This window comes from Equus asinus, chromosome 24 (assembly GCF_041296235.1).
Source record: "Equus asinus isolate D_3611 breed Donkey chromosome 24, EquAss-T2T_v2, whole genome shotgun sequence".
In the NCBI taxonomy this organism is placed as follows: domain Eukaryota; kingdom Metazoa; phylum Chordata; class Mammalia; order Perissodactyla; family Equidae; genus Equus; species Equus asinus.
Genome location: NC_091813.1, coordinates 35,134,434 through 35,157,065, shown reverse-complemented (window position 1 = coordinate 35,157,065; position 22,632 = coordinate 35,134,434). Strand labels below are relative to the sequence as shown.

General features: G+C 32.8%; 1 long non-coding RNA gene across 5 annotated transcripts in view; it reads right to left on the bottom strand.

Moving 5' to 3' along the window:
• The window catches only part of LOC106848476 (uncharacterized), an 885,659-nt gene that overhangs the window by 357,408 nt on the left and 505,619 nt on the right, over positions 1-22,632 (bottom strand). The window lies entirely within an intron of this gene.

Genomic DNA, 22,632 nt, shown 5'->3' with positions numbered 1-22,632 from the left:
ACGAGGCCTTAGTTGGGGCCTAAGAATTTGCATTTCCAACAAGGATCCATGTGATGTTGCCGCTGCTGGTTCAGAAACAGGGCTTTGTGAACCATGCCTGTCAGACAGAGACAGAAGGCAGAAGAGGGAGCACACTCACCTAATCACCACCTAAGAGGCAGGTGCTTGGTCATTAAAAACACAATTCCCTGGGGCCGCCAGGTGGCACAGTGGTTAAGTCCACGTGCTCCGCTCAGGCGGCCTGGGGTTCACAGGCTCTGATCCCAGTGTAGTGCCGACAGAGCACCACTCATGAAGCCATCCTGTGGCGCTGTCCCACGTAAAATAGAGGAAGATTGGCACAGATGTTAGCTCAGTGACAATCTTCCTCACAAAACTAAATAAATAATAGAAACACAATTCCCAGAGCCACACTGCATTAACTTGAGTCTTGGCTCCACTTCTTACAACATGTGTGTCCCTCTTTTTAACCCATACCCTCCTCTATCAAATGGAGGTAAGAATAGTTCTGATCTCATAGGGTAGTTGTGAGACTTACAAGGGTTAGTATGCATAAGACACTCAGAACTGGACCTGGCATATAGTATACATTCAACAGGAGATAACTATTATCATGACTTACTAATCTAAGATTCCTGAGTGCTAAAATTTTTATTAAGAAGACATATTGATTTATATCATTGTCATTTTCTGACAAAAGAAATAGACGAATAAATTGAAAGATGAAAATTTCTGAAAGTAAATTAAGAAAAAATCTATCGTGTGACTTCTTGTATAGCAGTGGCTAACATTTTCAGGCCAAGTTTTGTAAAGACACAGACCATATTTCAAGTAGGTGATTCTTGTATTGATCTCTCATAAATCCTGATAGCATAACATAACAGTAAATCATAAATCAGTGAGGGGATTTCTGAAGTGAGTTGGGATAATAGGTCCTAGGCACTTTGCTTTAAGATGATTTAGCTTCTATAAGGTTCAAACTCAAAAAGTTTAGATGAATAGAGAGTGAGCAGATCTATTAGACTCTTTGTCTGAAATATTAGATGTTACCCGTCATACAGACTTGTCAAAAAGTGCTACCTGATAGTTGATTCATCACTGAGTGTTCTAACAGTGAAAGTGTTGGCTGAAATGCGAGTAGTATGAGACATCAAGGGTTCAAACATACCACTCTATTGAGCGAATTTAAGAACCAAACTCTTTTACATAGAGAAAAAAAGTCAACTCTCTTCATCTATGTGGGTGGCATGGGCCAGTCAGTATATAAGATAAACAGAAAGAGGTAAAGACCATGATACAGAGAGAGAGAGATTGTTTTCCCCTACAGAAAAGTACTATGAGAATTTTCAACTAGAGGAAAGGCTGGATATGATGATGATGAAGAGCATCAGTAAGAGAAAGTAATAACAAATTAACTTGGCAAAAAGAACCCATAGGTTTAGAATGTTTTCCTTTGTGAATATTAAAACACAAACAGGACTTTTCTATTTTTTTTTTAAGTAGCCAGTAGTGATTAAGATAGCTTTTTCTTACTGAAGAGAAATGTTATTTTCACTTTGGGAAAACTTCAGAAGGGCCTCCCATCGTGACAGATAAAATTTTTATAGTTCAACTATCTACAAGAGCAAAGCTACTTTCACCACTTTTTTTGTGTGTGTGAGGAAGATTGGCCCTGAGCTAACATCTGTTGTCAATCTTCCTCTTTTTGCACAAAGAAGGATTGTTGCTGAGCTAACATCTGTGCCAGTCTGCCCCTATTTTATGTGGGATGCTGCCACAGAGTGCTAGGTCCACATCCAGGATCCAAACTGCAAACCCTGGGCCACCAAAGCAGTGCACAGGACTAAGCCGCTGGGCTGACCCCTCACCATATTTTTTAAAGTCTAATCTCTGTGAAGGATCCTCCCAGTGTCATTTCTATAGTAATTCAGAATCTTCATACATTTTATCACTCAAAAGGAATTAAAATTAATGTTAATCTAACAAATCTTTCAAAAGCTTTAAATAAAATCCTCAAATTCCATGGATGTGTGTAAATCCGTGAAGCTTAATGTAACTTCTATTTTTATAGAATATATAGTCTAGAAGTGCTGTTCGCCATCGGCTTAGGTCACCACGACTAGCCCATTCTCATGAAGAGAGTGAATTATGAATTACTAACTTGGTCCTGTGAGAAAAACATGGGTCACTTTTACATTATAATACTTTAATGTCTGTGCTGTCCCTTATAGACATTATATTTACCTGTATTTACAGTATCTGAAACTGTGAAATGTCCCAGGAGTAGGAATGGAAGTTCTGAGGGTTTTCATATGCTTCCTGTTGCTAAGGTAACCACATCCTTGATATCCATGTGTTCGACATGTCACTCTCATTTTGTGTCTGGCTCTTAGGGAGCCAGCACTGGTACATGGCATCAAAAAAACACAAGAAATAAAAACAAGACAAAAGACATAGAAAACTGCTTCCTCTTAAAGATTTTTTTTATATATAATAAACTCTCTCAAGTTAATGCTGAAGTTCTTAAATTCCTAAATTGAAGTCATAAAGAAATTTAATGAGAAATTAAGAACTAGTACATAAGAGTCTTCTATAGATAAGGTTATTAAACACTGTCAGAAAACACAAAGAAGCAAGTTTATAGATGGTCAACTGCAGGATAACATTCACGCATGTACCAAAAGCAAAGGAATATCGAATCAGTATGTGAACTGTTCAATAAACTTAATGAACTGTTATAAAAGGTTATTTTAACTTTAAATATACGCACCATAAATGCCTAAGTCAGTTCAATCATAAAAACTTTGATCGACATAAAACACGTTTAAGAGAAAGGTAACATTTTTATGTATTAAATATGAACTCATCGACTCATACCTTGATCACCATTTATTTAAAGCCAAACTTTTTCTACATTCTGGTCCCTCTTAGAAATAAAATATATTTCGGTTTAGGTCAATTTAAAAAAGCATATTTCAGCAATTTTTAGATCATCATTTATAGACACTATGAAAAACTTAGAGATGTCATAAGTCTCCAATTAAAATCAAACAAATGACCCTTGTGTACCTCACTTTTATATAAATCTGATGGCATAACATACAACATAAGAGATAACTACAGACGATTGATCAAGAAACACCATTTTTTTTCCTTGAATGTTCGTTTAGGCCTGTCTTTCTCATTCCTGATTTTAGTTTTCAGGTTTCGACAATAAAATAAAATTCTAGGGTTTATCTCTGTCTCTATGTACAGGTCAGAAATCCAGCAACATCTTTTGATTTGGCACAATCTTCAGTACACTGCATGAATAGGGGCCTAACTTCCATCCCTTTCTTCTTTTTAATGTCCCTGTCTCCCTAACAATCTATGGGCACCTGATAACTCCTTCCAGTCACTGAGTACACAGATTGAGCCAAAGCTTAAATTGCTGAATATGAAGTATAGAAAGGGCTTCAATGTCACCCAGCAATGTTAATATATGGACAAATGGTCAAAAAATGAATTGCATTACAGAGGACACTTCTCAATAGAATATAAATATTGTATCATCATTTTAGCATCTTGACCAGCTACTGCTGAATTTAACAATCCATTTATTCCTAAAAATAATTTATTGAAAAGCACATGACATCAAAATTTTAATCAAAATGCTTAATAAAGGAACAAAGTTGCAAAAAAATAAAGACCTAATTCTGATCAATATGTGCTAGGTCTAGTAAATAGTGCAAACAAAAGTGTACATTATCTTAGACTGAGTAGAAAATACTTATATGATTTGGTTTTCATCATGCATAGACATGATCTGTTTGTTTAGTCAGAGACCATTAACAGCTACTATTTGGGAACATAAAAAATGAAGTCGATGCGTTGTGATGAAAATTAAATAAATATGACACTGATATTAGTCACAGTTTTTCAGACTCTGACTGAGTCAGATTGATTCAGAGTACAAGATTTTTTAAACAAAAATAATATATTTTTTATAGACATTAAAAAAATAATTTTATACTGGTACAGATGAGTGGTAAAGAAAATACATTGAAAATTTGGAGGTCCACTAATTGCTTTTATGCTTCTGAACAGGTGATCCAATTTCACATTAGTTAAGTAAAAGCCCCAGTAAAAATCAATGAAGAGGACCATTCTGTCTCTGGCCAAAATTGAAGAAAAGGGACCAGATTTACTTTGCTGACTAAAACAACCAAAAAAACTAGACAAAATATGAAGGTTTTTGAAGACACTGGCCATCAATCAGGCAATGAAGCACAGTGATCCTTGATGGACATTAAACAAATGATGTGGTGCTATGGTTACCCGGGTTAAAGCCTTGAGAGGGTTTCTAGGCAGCAGTACAGAAATGAGGATCTCAGAGGGAACCTGGTGGAATCCCTGATGTGGATCCAAGAGTTGAGAGTCTGGAGAGAACAAGACAGCTAGAGTTTGTGTGAAAGAGTGTCAAAGATGAGAGAGATGCATACAGAGATAACACCAGAGATTTGTAGAGGGTCCTCCTGGAGTATTTAGCTGAGTACTGATGATGGCATGTGTGGGAGGAAAATACCCCAAGGCTAGGAAAAGAATTACCCTAAATGATTGGAAGAAACAGCACTTGTGCTCAGTCAGAACCAGGAATAGTGCCTGTTCCCACCAGTCAGCCTGGAAAACTTCATAATACATGGGGCACTGGGTAGAGTACATATGAAGATTTTGTCTAAGCTAATCTGGCTCTAGATTAATAGCTGTTCTGGTCCCACCTAATAAAGCTTAAAAGAAAGAACCAAAGGGATCAAACTGTTTCTGAAACTTAGCTAAATGCCAGAACAAAGCTGAAAAATATCTATAAAAATGTAAAAATAGGGACCAGCCCAGTGGTGTAGTGGTTAACTTCACATCTGCTTCAGTGGTCCAGGGTTTGTGGGTTCAGATCCTGGGGTGTAGACCTACACACCACTCATCAAGCCATGCTGTAGCGGCCTTCTACATACAAATAGAGGAAGATTGGCAACAAATGTTAGCTCAGGCCAATCTTCCTCACCAAAAACAAAGAAAAAGAAAAGTAAAAATATTCAGCATCCAACAAGGTAAATTTTATAATTTATAATCAGGAAAACATAGCATATAATGAGGAGAAAAATATCAACCAATTGAAACTAATGTAGAGCTGATGTTAGAAATAGCAGAAAAGTTTATTAAAATAATCATGATAACTTTATTCCATATGTTTATAAAGTTAAGTAGAGAAATAGAGGATATATAAAAGATCCAAATCAAATTTCTAGATATGAAAACTACAATATTGGAGATGAAAAATACAGTGGATGAAACTATTTGCAGATTACAGTTGTAAAAGAAAAGAAAAAATTAGAGACCTTGAAGACATAGCAAAAAAAACTATGCAAAATGAAGCACACAGAAAAATAATTTAAAAATAAACACAGTTCAGCGTTTTTTAACATATCACAGCTCAATGGTTCTTAGCATATTCACAGAGATGTATACTAAAAACCACTGAATTTCATACTTTATTGTATTCTGTGGCATGTAAATTATATCTCCACAGAGCTATTTTAAAAATATGAGCTGTGATGTAATATATATGAATGGAGTCCCCAAAAGAGAGAAGAGGGAGGAGGACAGAAAAAAGATTTGTAGAAATAATGCACAAAACATTACCAAATACCAAATTTTATAAAAAGTATGAACCCAGAGATCCAACAAGCTCCACAAATTGAAAGTGCAAGAAGAAAATAAAATTAAGGCATATCATAATCAGATTGCTCAAAATGGGTGATAACGCAAAATCTTAGAAGTAGCCAGAGTTAAAAAGACATGTATGTAATGACACAGGGACAAGAATGACAGCAGATTTCTCATTAAAAATAATGTAAGCAAGAAGGCAGTGGAGCAACACTATTAAAGGATTGAAAGAAAATATTTGTCTTAAAATCATGTAGAATTGGCCCTTCAATTTTATGCCTCTGTTCCAAGTTGTTTTGGTTACACTAGGGTATTTGCATTTTCATGTGAATTTTAGAATTAGCTTGTCAATTTCTACAAAGAAGTGTGTTGGGATTTTCACTGGGATTGTATGGAATCTATAGGTCAGTTAGTAGAAAACTGACATCTTAACAATATTAAATCTCCTAACCCATATGATATATCTCTCTATTTACCTTGGTCTTCTATAAACCTTGGAAGATAATGACATGTCAATGCTGGTTCATTGATTTTAACTAATGTACCACACTTTGTTGGTGGTGGTGGAGGCTGTGGGCCAGGTGGGGGAACAGGAGGGGAAATGTGGTAAATGCTCTGTATTTTCTGCTCTTTTTTGCTGTGACCGTAAAATTTCTCTAAAAAGTAAAGTGTATTAATAATTTTTAAAAAGCATGATCTCAAGTTGACAACCCAACCTTCCATATTCAGAAACTAGAAAAAGAACTGAACTGAATGTAAGCAGAAGGAAAGAAATAATAGAAACTACAGCAGAAATAAATTAAACAGATAAGAGAAAATCAGCTAAACCACAATTGGTTATTTGAAAAGACCAATAAAATTGGCAAACTTTTAGCTAGATTAATCAAGAAAAAAAAGAGAAGACTCAAATTACTAAAACAAGGAATTAAAGAGAGAACATTTTTAGAAATGAGAACATCTTTAGTAACCAATCTTAAGAAATAAAAAAGATTATAAGGGAGTACTGTGAACAACTGTGTGCCAACAAATTAAATAACTTATGAAATGGTGGGGAAAGAATCACTCCAGAAATTACTGAAACTCACTCAAGAAGAAATAGAAAATTTGAATAGGCCTATACCAAGCAAAGACCGAATTAGCAATTTAAAAACTTCACACAAAGCAAATCACAAACTAGATGGCTTTACTGGTGAATTCTACCAAACGTTCAAAGAAGAATTAATACCAGATCTTCACAAAACCAAGAACCAAAACCAAAGATTCAAAAAAAAAAAAAAAAAACTACCAACTGATATTACTTTTGAATATAGATGCAAAAATCCTGAAGAAAAGACTACCAAACCAAATCCAGCAACATATATAAAAGGTTTATACACTATGAACACGTGGTATTTATCCCAAGAATGCAAGGTTAATTTAATATCCAAAGATCAATTAATGTAATATACCATATTAACAGGAAAAATAGGATCAACTCAATAGACACAAAAAAAGCATTTGACAAAATCCAAAATACTTTCATGATAAAAATAATGCTTGAATTATAAATAGAAAGAAACTTTCTCAACCTAATAAATAGCATCACAAAAACCCCACAGCTAACCATCATACTTATGAAAGACTGAATACTTTCCCCTAAGATCAGGAATAAGTCAAGGATGTTTTCTGCATTTCCAGAAATTTGGAATATTTTATATCTCTTTTGATGCTTTCATACTTAAAGACATATTATAATATTAAATATTCTTCAAAAGCATACTTCTACTGGCTGCATAATATTCTATTAAGTTGATATACTAAAATGTATTTAAGTAATCCCCATTGTTGGAAAATATGATTACTTTTAAATTTTCTTTTATAAATAATATTAGGGAAGTGGACATGGGTCAAATAATAGGAGAGCTTTCAGACTTGATGTATTTGCCAAAATCCTCCCCCAATTAATTTGCACTAATTTATAATCCCACCAGAACTTTGAGTAATATTTTAAAACTTTAACATTTCTACAAAGATAGAAGCTCATTGTTGTCTCAATTTACATTTCAATTAATTGATATTGAACATATTTTCATATGTTTATTGGCTACTCATCCTTTTGTTTTTTTAGATTATCTGTTTATAGTTTTGATAATATTTTATTGGAATATTAAATAACTTTCTATGACACTTTATGAAAAAGTATCAATACACACTATTACATTTGTTAATAATATTCTCTCAGTCTTTAAATATAGTTATGGTATTTTTAATGTAGTAAACTTTTTAATTTTTAGATAATCAAATCATTATTTCCTTCCTTTGTGAGTTCTCAAGATTTATTAAACATTCATCAGTACTTTCTAAACTTCATTTCATTTGTAACTATTTAATCTATGAAATTCATTGTGATAAATGATATAAATTTAAGATTATAATTTGAGTTTTTAAAAATAGATGCCCTAGTTTTTCCCTAGTTTATTCTTGTAAAATAAACTATTCTTTGTGGTGAAGACACATAGAACAAAGTATATACACGTAAACGCTCAAAAAACAGTAGCTAGCAGAATAATATTAGTATCCACTGTTAAGAAACAATATCCAAATCTTGGGAATAAAGCAGAAGAAGGGATGTATGTTCTTTCAATGTCATACTGATGCATTGAGTAACAGATCTACCCATGGAGTATTTAATTCACGAGGAGAATGTAAGTTCTTTGATTCCTTATTTACTATTAATCAGGGCTGAAGTTCTATAATTACATATTAATTTGGGGGATAGAGATGTTGATTTTTGTCCTAAAATGTTCATATCTTTGCCATAAAAGGTTACGATTTTATTGCCATGTAGAACTTTAAACAATTTTGTATATAATCTAGTAATTTTATTCCAACACTTTTTCTTCAATGACTATAGTAAATATTCTGTCCCTTAAATGATCTTTGAACCAGTTTCCTGTCTCACTGGTTCCCTCATTAGTGGTCATTAGTGGTGTAAATAGCCAAGTGCATTTTGGACATATATTCCTTTACATTTTTATATGTTTATGTAACATTTATAACTTTTTAAAAATTAACTCATACTTCTGTATCTATGTAAAATTTTTAAACCCACATATTTTAATAATATCTATTCTTTATTAATCTTTATTCTTTTTATGCTGCTTAGTTTATGATTTCAGTTGTTTTCTCCTCTCATCATTTTTTAAATTCTCCTTTGCTGTTTGTATCATTTTATTTATTGAGATCTTCACCTGTGATTTGAATGAGCATGTTTGATTTTTAGTCTAATTTAGGTTATTTTTTCCAACATATTTCAAACAAACCTACCTAAACATCAAAAAAATAAATATAAGCTTAGTACATTTTTGTAAGTTTAAAACTGCCAGCTGCTCTGACCCTGCCACACCTTACTTGATCTTTTGTAACGCAGTCTGGAATTCTAGACCCAGATTGTTGAGATGGCATTATTATTTTCAAATTATTTGTGGTTTCATTCAAGAATAAAATCTTCATTACATTTGATTACCACAATTAAAACAATATTAATTAGTAATAATATGTTAGGAACTATGCAGAGCACTTAAAATATATTATTCGATCACTCAATTACCTTTGGAGATTAGTTCCATTATTTCTCCATTTAAAAAAAACAATCTGAGGCTTGGAGAAAGTAAGTGTCCAAGGTCACAAATCTCTGTGGTCCACTCCAGAACTGAATCTAATTTTGTCTTCCCAGAACATGTGCTCCAAACCACTGTGTGATATTGCTTTTTAGTTTAGATTCAACTATATGTTTACTTGATTTCAAAGCTCATCATCAGACATTGCCTGCATGTTCTTCAAATTTTAATTTTGTTTCATCACTTAATCAGCTACAATATATTGTCAAGATTATTTTTTTAAAGAGGAAACAGTGGAAAATGTTTTCTACTGCTTTCACAATTTAATGACAACTCAATAGTGAATAAAAATTCCATGTCTTTTGCCCTTTAAATTCAGTAGATTTTGCTCCATGTCACTTACAATGTCATGTTGTAGACAGGAAATGGGATACCAGCCTAATTTTTTGAGCATTATCTGTTTTATTTTCCTACCCAAATGCTAACTACTCAAAGAAATAAAACATGGTAATTACAACCTTTTCAAGGTGTAGCTAGAATATGTATGTGTCTCTTTTCATGTATTTTGTAACCCAGTGAATCCTTTTGCTATCAGTGATAAAACTCTTTTTTTTTTAGCTGTGAAAAGTTTTCTTCAAGAATCCCTTTGATTACTGGTCTGTTCCGTTTGTTTTACAGTGTTTCCTATAATTGTTCCTTTTGCTTCCCTCCAACTCAAATATATCTTTAATTCTTTACCATTTTTGTTTTGACTTCCAGACAGCTTCTCAAAAGCATCTTACACTCTATGAATAAATTATTTTTCCATTGGACCTGTGTTGTTTGTTTATTGTTTTTGTTTATATGCTTGTAATCTCACTTTATTGCTTCAGCATAAAGATTGACCCAGAACTAAGTTTCTAAAATGATAGGCATTGTGTATCATCCTAGGTCCCATTTCACAGACAAAGGCCAAATTAATAGTTTGATGGAAGCAGATAATGTTGCAAAACTAAGCAAGCAAATAAGAGAATATGTCTTTATAGGCAAAAGAATGTCAAATTATAAAACAAGCAGGTAATGATGTAGGTTTAACAGGACTACACACTAAAACATAAAGCCATATTTGAAAAACCAGAAGAACAGTGGAAAATAGTGTGTGGAATGTTTTTATGAATCACAGAATCAACAATTAAACTTTGTATTTTACCTACGATGCCCATTTTTAGATAACTGTACCCAAATATTGACTATGATAATATGGTAATAATGAATAAAAGAAGGAGCAGGAAGAATAGACATATGAAATGCTATTATTTGCAAAGCCCTGTGACAGGCATGTTACTTCCTTTAAGTCTTGGGTGTGAAGAACAAGAACTGAAAAGCTCAAAATGGAAATGCACAAGGTTTTATGAGTTTTATTGTTTTGTTGATAATTAAGCACTGATTATGTTTTTATCTCATGGAGGTCTAATAAATACCTTATGTCTTTCTGAGTTATATACCAATTCCAATTCTCAGTCAGGGAAGAATTTGGCCAGAACTCCAGCATGTATATAAATATCTAACATGTATATACATACGTAAATATAAAAATCTATACACTTAAGGACACTATATATTTTCATTACATAAGCTATAATCAGATTATTTGAAGGTTTTTAAGTTAAAATAGGATTAAAGATTTTGAAGACTTCCTAAATACTCGCACCTTCTTTCATTTCTATCTAAATCATGGCAAAAAATAAAGAGTTCTAGCACTTTGCTGCCAGAAATGGGGCCTTTCCAACAGAACAAAACGGCTTCTCAGTAGAAGTAACTTTCAGAAACAAAGAGCTCAAGGTTAAACTACTGTCATTTTAATTTGAATTTTCAGCATAATATTAAGCGATTGTTTTTCTTCAGTTGCCACCCACATGCCATTGATCAGCAACCTCCTTTATGTCGTGCCCCCAGATGTTCTGAAGTGCTGCTTTCATAGCTAAACATGCTCTAAGCAGCCCAAGTTACTTTTAACTACCTGATTTCCAGAAAAAAGAAGTTTCAATATAAATGATACAAAATTTAATGGAACAATACTAATTAGATATTGTGCTTGAGGAAAATAACTGCAAATAATATATTTTTAAGAAAGGCTGGGAACTATGGTGATAACACTCTATAGAAACGAGCTAAGTACAATGCTCTGTAAACTTGAACCACTTTATAAAGGTTGGAGAGAAAGTTTTAGTATCAAATTTATATTTTTCTTTTTGCATATGTCAGGAAACATTTAAAAATTATCATTTCTCTGATATATTTTAAGTGTTCTATATAATCTAATTTCTTGGTTGTATTTTTTCCTAGCATATATCATTCACTAGAAGCCTGAAGTACTCATATAAAAAATAAATATTGCTTGTAGACATGCAGATGACTTCAAATATTTCCGCACTTCACGGTGAATTGCTCATTCACCTGAGTGTTTAACAGTGTCAATGTGCTCAACATTATCATATTTAATTGAATAGTTCAACAAGATAATATGCAGGGCACACACTGTCCTGTGAAATCATTCAGTGAGTTAGGCTCACAATAAATAAAGCAACACTTAAATGCAATACAGAGGACTTAGAGGAAATTATACAAAAAAAGGAAAGAAGAAAGGAAGACAAGAAAGAGCGAATTTTGAGAGAAAAAAGGAAGGTGGGTGGATGTCTAGAAGAGATTTATGAAGTCTGATAACACCACTTCCTAAACAGGATCTTCCTGAATGATACTACGAGTAAATATAATTCATGAGAATAAAAGAAAATATGTCTGAATATTATGAATATGGTAAATAAGCACTGTTTCTGGTGCTTAAACCTAGATCAAGGTGGTAGAGAAACTTTTTCTTTAAAGGTCCAGATAGTAACAATCATATAGATTTTGGCCCTTATAAGCAGCCATAGATAGCACATAAACAAATGTGTCACCTTGCTCCAATAAAACTTTATACACAAAGCATGAGGTTGGTCAGATTTGGCCCATGGCCTTATATCACTGACATTTGCTCTAGATAGTAATGTTAATTCATCCTTGAGCTTAGATGGTCTAAAATATCACAGAACATAGAGTCAGGCCTTTTACTTTATAGGGATCCTGTGACTTATGGTTAGAGGTCATTCTTTTTCTTTCATGAAGTAAATCACGGCACCTGTGACATCAGCTCTATGTAATTGCTTTCTGTTTTGCTGCCATTTCTGAAAGATCTCAAGACCTTCATTCTTTAGGAATTTTGCATGTTCTAACTCAATTGTCATTTCTATATATTTCCTTATATTCATTATAGAAAAGAAGCTTAAATGTCTCCTGCCCCAACCAACACAAATTTTACTTGTTCCCAGTACATGGAATAACTCTTTAGCAAGTCAAGTGAGGGGGGAGTTCAAATGCAAATGAAAGTCTCAAACAACACAAGTAACTTAATGTGTCAGTCTTTTCTTTAAGAATATTTTTTAAAATTTCATGTTACACAAATGAATAATATTCCATTATTAAAATTACTAAGATAATTATATATTATAGAATGACATTAGCATTATCTTTCACTGTTCTATTCATTCTATGGATATTGATCAAGAACAATATTTCTAATACTGTCAGACTTACTAACTCTTGCTGGACTATAGCATCTCTACATTTCTGACTCGTGGGGCCAAGATAGATGCTCCTGCAGATTCTTCCCAAAGTTGCTAAGCGTTGGCAAAGGATTAGGAATCTGAGGGACCAGGGCTTGCATTCCAGCTTTTTCACTGGCTAAATGTGTGACATCAGATAGATTATTTAATATCTCTGAACTTCATTTCAGAAATGTAAGATGATGATAATAATGCCTAATACAGATGACTCCTGTGAGGATTAAGTAAGAAAAGTAAGCACCTTCTCCCATAGTTGGAGGTCAATATATGTTAATTCCCTTTCCTTCTTTCACTATTCTAAGTGGATTTTTCTTAGAGTGCAAAAATACCATAAATTCTTTTTATCAGAGGACAGTTGGTACAGAATACAGCCATGGAGAATAAAACCATTTAAAAAAGAGACCAAATTTTTATTGTAATTAATAAGGGGGCAATGGCCTAATTGAGACTTTACTTTGAAAAATGTGATTAAAAGTTATGGATAAAACTTTATCTTATATTTAACAAAGTAAACTTAATCTTATAAGTATAATCATGTGCAAATTCTTAGAACAAAAGAAAGGATTATGTTAATGGAGAGGGAAGTATAACCATTTTGGATAAAATGTATGATAACATGATATATATATATGGGGTCATTCTCTCTACATTTCAAATTTTTAGCCCCCAAAACATTATTTTTGCAAAAGGAATCACAGAACATTTAAAACAAAAAATTCCTTCAAAATGGTTAAAAAATGGATAAAGGTTAAGAAAACAAAGAACCGCTTGCTACTTAACCAATTACAGTGTGCATTTCTATTTCAGATATTCCACATACTATATCAAATTTTCTTAATTTCAACAGTAAAATGTTAGACAAATCATGTCTGTGTTTAAAAAAAAATCCTTTTGTAAATATTAGGTAGAAATAGTTTCACTGTTATTATTACATGCAAATTGTGGAATAGCCATTTGAAGCAATTTTATTGCAGAATTATCTCCATTTAGAAGATATTAAAAAGTATTGGGAAAAATATATGAAATGATGATCCTATAATTGTGATTAGGAACTCACACTTTGTTGTAATGATATGAATCATGATTAACCTTATTAATATAATTAAAAAGGAATTTAAATATAAACTACAGCTTTCTCAGAAGATTTAATTTACTTCAGTATTAAATAGACTAAATAGCAAGCATATAATATTTCTTAATGGATTTTAAAAGTTGGCACAATTGTTATAAAATAGGATAATTATAGAAGTTGAAAACATGAAGGATATGGTATCGACGTGAAACAGAGTAGTAATAGTTTTTGTTTAAGTCTTGGACTCACAATAAAACATATAATTTGAAAACTGTAAGATTACATAATACCATGTATGCTATATTCTCCTTGAATATATTCTTCTTTTTTTTCTTTTTAATGCGTGTGATAACACATACATTTTGACACATTGTGAACAGACCAAGAAACTACTTGCTGTCACACTCAGTAGTTTGCTACCCAAAGTTAGAGTACTCATTTAGACATTAAATCAGTCCTCCCTGAATAAATTGGAAATTCAATTACAGTGAAAGGAACAGGTTTGGTGACCCTTTCTGTGATTACATCTTGCATATAAATGTATCTAAATTGTAAATGACTATCATTTTCCTAAACAAGTGGCTATATTGGGCAACTTATTGCCCACTTATTTAAGTTAAACTGGTACCATGTAAGCATTTTCATAAATACATAAATGAAATGAAACATCTAATTTAAAATATAAATGAAATCAGTGGAACTCTATGCTTTTTAATATGTATGAACCACATGATCATGAATCAAGTTGAATAAGATCTTACAAATATAAATGTATAACTTGCAGGAAGTATCTAAAATTACACAAGAATTCTTATACAGGCATTAAAATAATGTACCATATTACACTACTTTAAGAGGTCTCTGAAAATTTCAATAAAACGTGGACTGTAAAAAAAAGGAAAATTTCTTAGCTAATCATCACTGTCAAAAATGTAAATGTGTTGGATGATGAAAATCCCTATACATGTACTACAGGAACAAGAATAAGGAAATAGCATTATTTTTTCTCTTTGGTAGAACGCAAGATAATCTTGAATTAGGAGATTCATAAGAAAAATTCGAGAATATATCAGGAAATATCTTTCTATACTGAATATGGCCTAGACCAGGGATAAGTAAAGTTCACTACATCTGAGAATAGTTTCAGGGCATTTGAGGGAGACTGGATAAAATTTGATAGTTGTAATAAGGCTTCTAGGAAAAAATAAAAAAGGAATTGTTTGGCAATCTATAAATGATTCAGACCACCATACTGAAATCATTCATGTCCACTCAACGCACACCAATTAGTTAGAAGACTGATCAAATTTGGCATTCCTCTGCATGCTTTTCTCCAGTGGATACAGCCCTTATCCTCCAACCCACAACTCCTGGTGCAAAAACAAACCTATCATTACAAGCTCAGTATTCTATTCCAAGAATCTTTCTAGATTTGGTTCCCTACTGTTGTTATGGAAAACAAAATTGAATATTACTAAGCATTTTTTTTAATGCACTGCAGTTTTTATATAAGAACGTTTTGTCTGTTGGAATAAACGGTTATTTTAAATGTCAGAACTTTATGGTCCATTGATTATAGAGGTGTATAATCCTCAATATTGCAGCCTCCAGTATTCTATAACCATCACTTTTCTTAACCCCTGCCCCTGAGTCTCAAAAATACCAATGAGAGGAAAATAGCTAAAAGTTTATGGGATATTCTGAAAAACAAAAGTGAAAAAATAGGATAATTTAATAGTAAACTATAATTGGAAACCATTCACATTTTAACTTGGTTTGAAATATAAGCTTTTTGAGGGTAGGATTGCATCGTCTAAATGATATTTATACTTACATAAAATGAAAATAATAGTATTTTAGTATGTTGCTTTGCTTATATATACATGAAATATAAGAATATAGTTTCATGTTTGTATCCACTTATTTATCATGAATGTTGGCTTTAGAAACAATACATTTCTCTGTCAAATAAGCACAGATGACACTTCGGTCTGTTTCACATCCCCATGGGCCTTATGATGGCTTTCTGCATGCCACATAATGGTCTCTGTGACATTCAGGCTTGGATGTCATCCAACTTTTTAAAGCTAAACGTAGACAAGACTAAATTATTACTCATAGGGTCTTCTCAACATCAATCTTTATATTTCTTTGTAGTTCTTCCCTGTGACATCTAGTATATCCTCCTCAATGTCTCAGGGCTCATAACACTGAACTGATTTTACATTCTGAGCTTTGTTTTTGATGTCCATTTTAATCAGGTTGCAAAGTCATCTTATTATCATCCTAGGAGCCTTTCTAGGATATATCTCACTGAATCTCCAAGGGACAGAAAAGCCCTTGGATGTGCTTCTGTTATTTCTTGCTAGGATTACTGTAATTCATTATATTTTGGCCTACCTGTCACCTCTACTCTTAGCTGCTTACAGCTAGTGCAGACTCTGGTAATGTGTGAAGGCATACAAAAACTAGAATATCTGATCACATTGCTTCAGCAAAGGGGAAATCCTGCTTGCCTCTCGGAAAGCAGTGGATTGTGTTTAAGACTTTATTCAATACAAACATAACGGATATCTGAACTACACAAGTGACTTGTTATAACTAATTGCTATATTTCTTTAGGAAATGTGCCAAGCATTGAAAGCATTCATTTCCAAAAGCAAGTTTATCTCATAGAAAACATAATAGTTATGATCCTAAAAGGTTGAATAATTAACATTTCATAAATTGATTTCCATTTTTGTGAACTTGGGAGGAGGGCTTATTACATAAAAGAATCTTGTTAAAAGTCACATATTATTTTGTAATGCAAATAATTGCTCCTATGTTTATTTGTACCCTAAGCTTGAATGTTAGTCGTAGGGTATTAGGTTTAACAAGGCAAGGAACACCCACATTGATGCTGTAAAGAGAAACAATCACCTCTGTTTCAGTCTTGGTTCTGAACGGTGAATAAGTCATCCAAGAAAGCTAGCAATGCAGAGGCAGATTTACAAGGCTGTCCCTCATCCAGCCACTCACAGAAATTGACCAAAAGGAACAATAAAACATACCTACCTTCTATTTCAGATGTGATTAACTTGTCTATTTACATTTCTTCATTCTGGGGCTAGTTTGATCTTATTGCTTTCTTTCATCTATGTTGTGCTGTTCCGGTGTCAAAAGATCATCATCAGAAATCTCCTCCTTATGAAACTGAATCACTTTACTTACTTTACCTGTTATGTCAAAGCTGACTTGTAAGGTTCTTGAATGTGGCAAGATGAGTCTTTCTCCATACCAAACCCATAAAAAGTATAAGCAATGACAAGGCAAAAGACATGCTACACTTTCTCCAAGCCCACAACTCTTATCTATTTCTTATGTTTATCAGTCCTATTGAAGGCATCTCTTATGGTAGACTTCCAATATTATATTAATATAAGCATGTTTTTATACAACATTAAAATTGGTCTGTCAAAAACACTTGCCCAGGTAATAAACCTGAAAAAATAGTAATATCTCCCAAGATTACTACTTGCTTTACGAATTGGAATACTAAAGGGAAACAAAAAACAAAGTTCATATCCTTGCTAATCTTCAGAACAGATGGTGGGTGGCCAGGGACAACGTCGAGGACAAGGAATCTTGAAACTAAAATCATCCTTGAGATAAAAGGCAGTGAGATCTTCTTGAAAATAAGTGATGACATACTATCTAAAAACACTATCTGTTATCCAGTTTTTGGAGTTGACTAAGTAGCAAGTAGGCAGCAAACTTTGGTATGCTGACCCCTTAATAAAACTGCATTTTATTCAAAACAAAGGTAAAGGCTTCTATAAAAGTAATAATCAGCAGTGTCCTAAAGTAATGGAAATATTCTTCTTTGAAGCCTTAAATCCAGGATCACCCCCTTCTCTCGTGAATAGCCTCCTTTAATTACTTCCCTTACAATCTCCAAAAAATAACAATTGCAACAGAAAAAGCAGAGGCAGCTCCTTTCACCATAAACTCTTTTTCCCCTATGAGTTCCTCCATCTTCCACATCATCATTGATTGGCAGCCAAGTTGTCATGTTTCCAATTTTCAGGTAATCATAAAGGCTTTTTTGCCCTCTGCATGAATCAAAAACACACTTCCTAAGATGTTTTGAGAATTCTACACACTGAAAAGGGATTTCCTGAGTATAATGACTAAGCAGTTTTCTTATCCCAAGACATAAGAAACATTAGAAATCCTTACGTTACAAACAAATTTACAATGTCCATTCCTCTATTTCTTCATTTACTAATAAAGCACTATTTATTAAGTAATATTAAAATATCTACAAGACAATCTAAGTACATCTTTAAGTACCATCAAAGTACGATCACCAAAAATATGAGAAAAATTCTAATGTTTACTATGTTATTTTCTCAAAACAGTCATCATGATAAAGAAAGATTTTTGTTATACTCACACTTATCTTTCAGTTTCACGTGTTTTAAGTTTACCATTTGGTGGAGAAGGATTCTACCTTTTTATCAATGCTTAGGGCCTCAAGAGTCCTCATCTAGACCTACAGATGCCAGGTCTCACTTGAGTTAAACAAGTGAGGTCCCTGTCCTCAAGAACAGTGAACATAAAAAAAGGTGATTACAGATTCTGAGAAACATCATAAGATAATAATGCAAGATGGAGAATCTACCTTAGATACAATAGTTATGAAGGCCTCTCTGAAGATGACATTTAAGTTGATAACTAAAGGATGATAATAAACTTGCCTTTCAAAGAAATGGGGCAATAGCATCCTGGCAGCTGCAGAGCCAGAGTAAAAGCCCAGTGAAGAGAAGTGCTTTGAAATGATCAAGGAAAAGAAAACAGAACAGTGTGGTCAAACTATATTGACTGAGTGGGGAAAGGATCAAAATGAGTTTGGAGAGGGAGGCAGAAGAACAAATGAGGACCCATGAACGAAATAAAGCTGCAATAAGGAGTCCCAATATCACTGTAATAGAAATGGAAAGTATTGAAAGAATTTAGCAGGAAAGTCAGTGACATGATCTATGTTCTTAACAAATCACTCTAGCTGTCGAATGTAGATCTGAGAAATAATAGAGATGAGGATCCTCAGTTTCTAGTTTGAGAAACTGAGTGACTGATTATTTCTTAAGAAACAATGAAATCCCTGAGATTGGGAGTCTGAAGGATGAAGACAAATGAAATCAGTACAAAATACAAAACTTCTTTTGGATCTATTAAGTTTGAGATGTCTATGAGACATTCAAGAAGAGATATCAAGTAAGCAGTTAGGATACAGAAGTCTGAAACTTAAAGATGTCAGAGCTTAAAATATAAATTTGGGTGTCAACAGCATGTACAATATATTTAAAACCAAAAGTTTGGAGGAGATCATCTAGGAAGCAGGTAGAGATAGAGAAGAGAAAAGGGATCCTAATCAAAATCAGACTACTCCACTATACATTATACAGCAGCCAGGAAAAGAGACTGGTTACTAAGACAGAAAGTCAGTAGAAATGAAGTGGGGGAAGCGTTTCAAGACAAAAGAATGGTCAAGTGTTGCTGAATGCTTAAAGAAAATAAGAGGTGAGAATTGTCCATTAGACTTGGCTAGTGGACCATGGCTGTCACTGCTATCAGAGACAGGAGCAGTTACAGTGGCATGGTGAAGATGGAAATCAGAAAGCAGAGGTGTGAGATAATAAATTGTGGATGAAAAAGCGGAGATAGTGGGTTAGGTTTACCCCTAAATTGTGGGCTCTGTTATTTCAAAGCAAGAGACATGTAAATGAAACTAAGAACTAAATAGAAAGATCAAGTTATTGTAAAATAGTAAATAGTGCCATAAAGCAGAAGGTGCCTATTTTATGCAGTTATGCTATCCAGTTCTGTACGTGCTCTAGATTAATGTTTAAGGATTAAAAAATACAAGAGTGTAAAGAAAACAAATTTATTTGATCTATTTTTCAGATAATAGCAGTTCTTCATTCTGTTGCCCATTTAAGGAAAAGTAAACAAAAAGCATCTGTAAACTATTATGCAAAAGAAAATCTGCAACAGAAAGAAAAAAACAAATCAGTGGGACAAATGTAGATGAAGAATATAACATCCAATAACATAAAGTTTTAGATGATAATCACTGAGCACTCCCAGGAAAACGAGAATATGGACTCAGTATTTTAAAAAGATAAAAGAAGAGAAAACGGACTGAATGAAAACTAAGTTGGAGAAGCTAAGGAAATATTTTAAGTAGAGAAATTATGTTATAATAAACATTTAAATATTATTAGAAACAGTCAAATGAAGAACCAACAATGTTGAAAACGGAACCTATGATGTGGAGAACAAGGTTGAGAAAAACACAGGCAAATATAAATTGGCAAAATCAACCAGAAAGGATGGTAAACAATTAAATCCAACAATACCGAATTTGTGTTTCTGAAGAAGAGAATGAAATAGAAAATATACTCAACTGCGTAACCAGTGCAAGGCTGTTTGTAAGTACCGGTCTTCTAATTATGCAACAATGCTTTCACCTAAGGTTCCTGCCACAAACCTGCTTGCAGCTTCAAGTGAGAAGAGAATATTGAAATGTGGCTGGATATATTGACGGAGCAAGAACTGGCTGTAGTTTTGTAGTTTAGGAAAGGGCAATTTCAAAAGCAGGCAATCTCCCCCTCTTTTTCAATTTTCTTAATGGAAAGTTAGGATTAATCAAAATTTAAAATTCCAAATTAAAACATAATTGATCTAGTAACTACCCTGCCCTATGCTGTCTTTATTACTGGATTAATACTTACTGTTGCTAGCATCTAAATCTAAGATGACGTGGTCTAAATCTGGAAGTGCTAATAGCTTAAGTTATTGCGAATATCATGGAGGAAGTAAATAGTAGCCCCATTGGTTGGATAGTACCCAAAGATGACAACCACATCCAGACTTTCAGAGAAATCTTGCAATTCTCTTTTACCTGAAATAGCGGCCAAGAGAAAAAGCACACACACACAAATGTAACCTTAACAACAGAAACAAATTTGACCTTTTTAGACAGGCAAACTATGCTAATAAATTTGCAAGTCTGTTTGAAATGCATAATTTTTTAGAAACTAAGAATCATCAAAATTGACTCAAGAAAAACTAAATAAATCAATAACAATGGAAGACATTAAGAAAGTTGTCAAACAACTCTACTCACAAATGTTTTGGCAAATATTGTCATAATTATTCTAAATCTATGAAACAAAGGTTTTTAATTGCTTGTGAAGTTTTTATACCTCTAATATCAAAGTCTTATAAAAATAACTAAACAAATGATATGAAAAATTAATTTTTTAATTATAGAGTCAAAGCTCTTAAATATAATAATAGCATATAAAATCTAATCATATATTAAAATATAATCCAAGTGAATGAAAAGAATCATTTGGATAATTCAGGGACTATTCAGTCATTCCTTAATAGGTGAGAGAATAAAACTACATGATCATCTCAAAAGAAATGTACTGGCTGAAATTCAAGATCCACTCTAGAACGTAAAAAGAAAATCTTAATGTTATTTAAAAAGCAATAAGAATCAGCATTATGCTGAACCCATCATTAGCAATAATAAGAAAAAAATTATACTTTCATATTATTTTACATAAAGCTATCAAAGCAACTCAACATGAACATAAAAGCAATAACAAAAAACATAAATATTGGAAGTGAGAAGGCTAAATTATCATTCACAAACATTTTTCTCTATCTAAAAATACTAAGAAAAGGGAAAAAACCTTGAAAGAATTGAGTGCTTTTCGATTATTATCAAACTAATATTTGAAAGACAATGATTTTCTTATATACCAGTCAATGTTAATTATCAAATGTAATATGAAAATAATAATTCCCATTGTCCACAAATAGATAAAAATATTAAATTCCTCAAAATCAATTCAATAAGGAATGTATGGAAATATGAGAGAAAAACCATGAAATTAACTTAGGTTCATAAAAGAGTATGAATGGAGAAATAAAGTTGTATTTTTAAAGAATGAGTATTATGGGTGCTGGCCCTGTGGCCTAGTGGTTAAGCTTGGTGTGCTCCACTTTGGTGGCCCAAGTTCAATTCCCAGGTGCAAACCTACACCATTCGTCGGTGGCCATGCTGTGGCAGTGACCCACATACAAAACAGAGGAAGACTGGCATGGATGTTAGCTCAGGGTGAATCTTCTTCAAGTAAAAAGAGGACGATTGGCAATAGATGTTAGCTCAAGGAGAATCTTCATCAGCAAAAATAAAGAGAGAGAGATGAGTATTATGGACTTTTCAAATTGGAAACTCCAAAATAATTTTGATAGATTTTTTTGGGAGAACTCTTGAAAAAAATGATTCTACTGTTTTACGAAAAATAAATTAGAGAAGGAAAGACTGAAAAAAACTATAGTTTCCCTATCATGTATTAAAATATATATAGATATAATCATTTAATAATGGAATAGAAAATGAAATTCAAACAATCAAAAATATGTAGAAGAATCCTCTATATAAGAAATGTGATACTTAAAATCATAGGAAAATGATAAATTTACAGAAAAACTGTAAATTCAATTTACATTTGTGTAACAAATTTAGTATGGGTTTTAATATAGTATTTTAGCCCTA